This window comes from Aphelocoma coerulescens, chromosome 9, assembly GCF_041296385.1.
Source record: "Aphelocoma coerulescens isolate FSJ_1873_10779 chromosome 9, UR_Acoe_1.0, whole genome shotgun sequence".
NCBI classification, from domain to species: Eukaryota; Metazoa; Chordata; class Aves; order Passeriformes; family Corvidae; genus Aphelocoma; species Aphelocoma coerulescens.
In genome coordinates, this window is record NC_091023.1 from 820,001 (window position 1) to 825,000 (window position 5,000).

Sequence of the window (5,000 nt, forward strand, 5' to 3'; positions counted from 1 at the left end):
CTGGTGGCCATGACTGTTAGTCCTCGCATAGTTGGCGTGGCGGGAAAAGCTTGAGTGGCTTGTATGGCTCTGGGTCTGGCTGCAGGTTGGGTTGTTGCCGACAGTGGCGCTGGCGGCCGTGTGCCGGGTGCGAGGAGCATTGGGGCAGGGCAGGAAGGCGCTGGTGTGTGCTGGAGAGCGCTGCTGTGGGGCTGAGGGGTGCCTACGGCCATACCACCCTGAGAACGCCCGATCTCGTCTGATCTCGGAAGCTAAGCAGGGTCGGGCCCGGTTAGTACTTGGATGGGAGACCGCCTGGGAATACCGGGTGCTGTAGGCTTCTTTTGCTGGGTCCTGGGCTCTGGGCCAGAGGTGCCTTGTTTTGCTTGGGCAGCGGTGCCAAGGAGCTCAAGGGCGAGGGTGACTCATGGGGCTTGCATGGCTTGCGTGGCTCTGGGTCCGGCTGCAGGTTCTGTTGTTGCCGAGGGCAGGGCAGAGCTGGTGGCCATGACTGTTAGTCCTCGCATAGTTGGCGTGGCTGGAAAAGCTTGAGTGGCTTGTGTGGTGTTCGGTCTGGCTGCAGGTTGGGTTGTTGCCAACAGTGGCGCTGGCGGCCGTGTGCCGGGTGCGGGGGGCATTGGGGCAGGGCAGGAAGGCGCTGGTGTGTGCTGGAGAGCGCTGCTGTGGGGCTGAGGGGTGCCTACGGCCATACCACCCTGAGAACGCCCGATATCGTCTGATCTCGGAAGCTAAGCAGGGTCGGGCCCGGTTAGTACTTGGATGGGAGACCGCCTGGGAATACCGGGTGCTGTAGGCTTCTTTTGCTGGGTCCTGGGCTCTGGGCCAGAGGTGCCTTGTTTTGCTTGGGCAGCGGTGCCAAGGAGCACAAGGGGGAGGGTGGCTCATGGGGCTTGCATGGCTTGCGTGGCTCTGGGTCCGGCTGCAGGTTCTGTTGTTGCCGAGGGCAGGGCAGAGCTGGTGGCCATGACTGTTAGTCCTCACATAGTTGGCGTGGCTGGAAAAGCTTGAGTGGCTTGTATGGCTCTGGGTCTGGCTGCAGGTTGGGTTGTTGCCGACAGTGGCGCTGGCGGCCGTGTGCCGGGTGCAGGGGGCATTGGGGCAGGGCAGGAAGGCGCTGGTGTGTGCTGGAGAGCGCTGCTGTGGGGCTGAGGGGTGCCTACGGCCATACCACCCTGAGAACGCCCGATATCGTCTGATCTCGGAAGCTAAGCAGGGTCGGGCCCGGTTAGTACTTGGATGGGAGACCGCCTGGGAATACCGGGTGCTGTAGGCTTCTTTTGCTGGGTCCTGGGCTCTGGGCCAGAGGTGCCTTGTTTTGCTTGGGCAGCGGTGCCAAGGAGCACAAGGGGGAGGGTGGCTCATGGGGCTTGCATGGCTTGCGTGGCTCTGGGTCCGGCTGCAGGTTCTGTTGTTGCCGAGGGCAGGGCAGAGCTGGTGGCCATGACTGTTAGTCCTCACATAGTTGGCGTGGCTGGAAAAGCTTGAGTGGCTTGTATGGCTCTGGGTCTGGCTGCAGGTTGGGTTGTTGCCGACAGTGGCGCTGGCGGCCGTGTGCCGGGTGCGAGGAGCATTGGGGCAGGGCAGGAAGGCGCTGGTGTGTGCTGGAGAGCGCTGCTGTGGGGCTGAGGGGTGCCTACGGCCATACCACCCTGAGAACGCCCGATCTCGTCTGATCTCGGAAGCTAAGCAGGGTCGGGCCCGGTTAGTACTTGGATGGGAGACCGCCTGGGAATACCGGGTGCTGTAGGCTTCTTTTGCTGGGTCCTGGGCTCTGGGCCAGAGGTGCCTTGTTTTGCTTGGGCAGCGGTGCCAAGGAGCTCAAGGGCGAGGGTGGCTCATGGGGCTTGCATGGCTTGCGTGGCTCTGGGTCCGGCTGCAGGTTCTGTTGTTGCCGAGGGCAGGGCAGAGCTGGTGGCCATGACTGTTAGTCCTCGCATAGTTGGCGTGGCTGGAAAAGCTTGAGTGGCTTGTGTGGTGTTCGGTCTGGCTGCAGGTTGGGTTGTTGCCAACAGTGGCGCTGGCGGCCGTGTGCCGGGTGCGGGGGGCATTGGGGCAGGGCAGGAAGGCGCTGGTGTGTGCTGGAGAGCGCTGCTGTGGGGCTGAGGGGTGCCTACGGCCATACCACCCTGAGAACGCCCGATATCGTCTGATCTCGGAAGCTAAGCAGGGTCGGGCCCGGTTAGTACTTGGATGGGAGACCGCCTGGGAATACCGGGTGCTGTAGGCTTCTTTTGCTGGGTCCTGGGCTCTGGGCCAGAGGTGCCTTGTTTTGCTTGGGCAGCGGTGCCAAGGAGCGCAAGGGGGAGGGTGGCTCATGGGGCTTGCATGGCTTGCGTGGCTCTGGGTCCGGCTGCAGGTTCTGTTGTTTCCGAGGTCAGGGCAGAGCTGGTGGCCATGACTGTTAGTCCTCACATAGTTGGCGTGGCTGGAAAAGCTTGAGTGGCTTGTATGGCTCTGGGTCTGGCTGCAGGTTGGGTTGTTGCCGACAGTGGCGCTGGCGGCCGTGTGCCGGGTGCGGGGGGCATTGGGGCAGGGCAGGAAGGCGCTGGTGTGTGCTGGAGAGCGCTGCTGTGGGGCTGAGGGGTGCCTACGGCCATACCACCCTGAGAACGCCCGATCTCGTCTGATCTCGGAAGCTAAGCAGGGTCGGGCCCGGTTAGTACTTGGATGGGAGACCGCCTGGGAATACCGGGTGCTGTAGGCTTCTTTTGCTGGGTCCTGGGCTCTGGGCCAGAGGTGCCTTGTTTTGCTTGGGCAGCGGTGCCAAGGAGCTCAAGGGCGAGGGTGACTCATGGGGCTTGCATGGCTTGCGTGGCTCTGGATCTGGCTGCAGGTTCCCTTGTTTCCGAGGGCAGGGAAGAGCTGGTGGCCATGACTGTTAGTCCTCGCATAGTTGGCGTGGCGGGAAAAGCTTGAGTGGCTTGTATGGCTCTGGGTCTGGCTGCAGGTTGGGTTGTTGCCGACAGTGGCGCTGGCGGCCGTGTGCCGGGTGCGAGGAGCATTGGGGCAGGGCAGGAAGGCGCTGGTGTGTGCTGGAGAGGGCTGCTGTGGGGCTGAGGGGTGCCTACGGCCATACCACCCTGAGAACGCCCGATCTTGTCTGATCTCGGAAGCTAAGCAGGGTCGGGCCCGGTTAGTACTTGGATGGGAGACCGCCTGGGAATACCGGGTGCTGTAGGCTTCTTTTGCTGGGTCCTGGGCTCTGGGCCAGAGGTGCCTTGTTTTGCTTGGGCAGCGGTGCCAAGGAGCTCAAGGGCGAGGGTGGCTCATGGGGCTTGCATGGCTTGCGTGGCTCTGGGTCCGGCTGCAGGTTCTGTTGTTGCCGAGGGCAGGGCAGAGCTGGTGGCCATGACTGTTAGTCCTCGCATAGTTGGCGTGGCTGGAAAAGCTTGAGTGGCTTGTGTGGTGTTCGGTCTGGCTGCAGGTTGGGTTGTTGCCAACAGTGGCGCTGGCGGCCGTGTGCCGGGTGCGGGGGGCATTGGGGCAGGGCAGGAAGGCGCTGGTGTGTGCTGGAGAGCGCTGCTGTGGGGCTGAGGGGTGCCTACGGCCATACCACCCTGAGAACGCCCGATCTCGTCTGATCTCGGAAGCTAAGCAGGGTCGGGCCCGGTTAGTACTTGGATGGGAGACCGCCTGGGAATACCGGGTGCTGTAGGCTTCTTTTGCTGGGTCCTGGGCTCTGGGCCAGAGGTGCCTTGTTTTGCTTGGGCAGCGGTGCCAAGGAGCACAAGGGGGAGGGTGGCTCATGGGGCTTGCATGGCTTGCGTGGCTCTGGGTCCGGCTGCAGGTTCTGTTGTTTCCGAGGTCAGGGCAGAGCTGGTGGCCATGACTGTTAGTCCTCACATAGTTGGCGTGGCTGGAAAAGCTTGAGTGGCTTGTATGGCTCTGGGTCTGGCTGCAGGTTGGGTTGTTGCCGACAGTGGCGCTGGCGGCCGTGTGCCGGGTGCAGGGGGCATTGGGGCAGGGCAGGAAGGCGCTGGTGTGTGCTGGAGAGCGCTGCTGTGGGGCTGAGGGGTGCCTACGGCCATACCACCCTGAGAACGCCCGATCTCGTCTGATCTCGGAAGCTAAGCAGGGTCGGGCCCGGTTAGTACTTGGATGGGAGACCGCCTGGGAATACCGGGTGCTGTAGGCTTCTTTTGCTGGGTCCTGGGCTCTGGGCCAGAGGTGCCTTGTTTTGCTTGGGCAGCGGTGCCAAGGAGCACAAGGGGGAGGGTGGCTCATGGGGCTTGCATGGCTTGCGTGGCTCTGGGTCCGGCTGCAGGTTCTGTTGTTTCCGAGGTCAGGGCAGAGCTGGTGGCCATGACTGTTAGTCCTCACATAGTTGGCGTGGCTGGAAAAGCTTGAGTGGCTTGTATGGCTCTGGGTCTGGCTGCAGGTTGGGTTGTTGCCGACAGTGGCGCTGGCGGCCGTGTGCCGGGTGCAGGGGGCATTGGGGCAGGGCAGGAAGGCGCTGGTGTGTGCTGGAGAGCGCTGCTGTGGGGCTGAGGGGTGCCTACGGCCATACCACCCTGAGAACGCCCGATCTCGTCTGATCTCGGAAGCTAAGCAGGGTCGGGCCCGGTTAGTACTTGGATGGGAGACCGCCTGGGAATACCGGGTGCTGTAGGCTTCTTTTGCTGGGTCCTGGGCTCTGGGCCAGAGGTGCCTTGTTTTGCTTGGGCAGCGGTGCCAAGGAGCACAAGGGGGAGGGTGGCTCATGGGGCTTGCATGGCTTGCGTGGCTCTGGGTCCGACTGCAGGTTCTGTTGTTTCCGAGGTCAGGGAAGAGCTGGTGGCCATGACTGTTAGTCCTCACATAGTTGGCGTGGCGGGAAAAGCTTGAGTGGCTTGTATGGCTCTGGGTCTGGCTGCAGGTTGGGTTGTTGCCGACAGTGGCGCTGGCGGCCGTGTGCCGGGTGCAGGGGGCATTGGGGCAGGGCAGGAAGGCGCTGGTGTGTGCTGGAGAGCGCTGCTGTGGGGCTGAGGGGTGCCTACGGCCATACCACCCTGAGAACGCCC

At 63.1% G+C, this 5,000-nt stretch overlaps 11 non-coding genes across 11 annotated transcripts in view; all 11 read left to right on the forward strand.

Moving 5' to 3' along the window:
- The first annotated feature begins 200 nt into the window (after positions 1–200).
- Positions 201–319, forward strand: LOC138115826 (5S ribosomal RNA). Its single transcript, XR_011153731.1, has one exon. It is a non-coding gene; the product is annotated as a 5S ribosomal RNA (ribosomal RNA).
- A 358-nt stretch (positions 320–677) lies between these two features.
- Positions 678–796, forward strand: LOC138115533 (5S ribosomal RNA). The gene has a single exon (XR_011153444.1). It is a non-coding gene; the product is annotated as a 5S ribosomal RNA (ribosomal RNA).
- Positions 797–1,154: 358 nt separating this feature from the next.
- On the forward strand, positions 1,155–1,273 carry LOC138115534 (5S ribosomal RNA). Its single transcript, XR_011153445.1, has one exon. It is a non-coding gene; the product is annotated as a 5S ribosomal RNA (ribosomal RNA).
- A 358-nt stretch (positions 1,274–1,631) lies between these two features.
- On the forward strand, positions 1,632–1,750 carry LOC138115827 (5S ribosomal RNA). The gene has a single exon (XR_011153732.1). It is a non-coding gene; the product is annotated as a 5S ribosomal RNA (ribosomal RNA).
- A 358-nt stretch (positions 1,751–2,108) lies between these two features.
- Positions 2,109–2,227, forward strand: LOC138115536 (5S ribosomal RNA). Its single transcript, XR_011153447.1, has one exon. It is a non-coding gene; the product is annotated as a 5S ribosomal RNA (ribosomal RNA).
- A 358-nt stretch (positions 2,228–2,585) lies between these two features.
- LOC138115828 (5S ribosomal RNA) lies at positions 2,586–2,704 on the forward strand. The gene has a single exon (XR_011153733.1). It is a non-coding gene; the product is annotated as a 5S ribosomal RNA (ribosomal RNA).
- A 358-nt stretch (positions 2,705–3,062) lies between these two features.
- On the forward strand, positions 3,063–3,181 carry LOC138115487 (5S ribosomal RNA). Its single transcript, XR_011153399.1, has one exon. It is a non-coding gene; the product is annotated as a 5S ribosomal RNA (ribosomal RNA).
- A 358-nt stretch (positions 3,182–3,539) lies between these two features.
- Positions 3,540–3,658, forward strand: LOC138115829 (5S ribosomal RNA). Its single transcript, XR_011153734.1, has one exon. It is a non-coding gene; the product is annotated as a 5S ribosomal RNA (ribosomal RNA).
- Positions 3,659–4,016: 358 nt separating this feature from the next.
- Positions 4,017–4,135, forward strand: LOC138115830 (5S ribosomal RNA). Its single transcript, XR_011153735.1, has one exon. It is a non-coding gene; the product is annotated as a 5S ribosomal RNA (ribosomal RNA).
- Positions 4,136–4,493: 358 nt separating this feature from the next.
- Positions 4,494–4,612, forward strand: LOC138115831 (5S ribosomal RNA). Its single transcript, XR_011153736.1, has one exon. It is a non-coding gene; the product is annotated as a 5S ribosomal RNA (ribosomal RNA).
- A 358-nt stretch (positions 4,613–4,970) lies between these two features.
- The window catches only part of LOC138115833 (5S ribosomal RNA), a 119-nt gene continuing 89 nt past the window's right edge, over positions 4,971–5,000 (forward strand). The window contains exon 1 of the ribosomal RNA XR_011153737.1: positions 4,971–5,000. This exon is cut by the window's right edge and continues 89 nt beyond it. This is a non-coding gene — a ribosomal RNA (5S ribosomal RNA).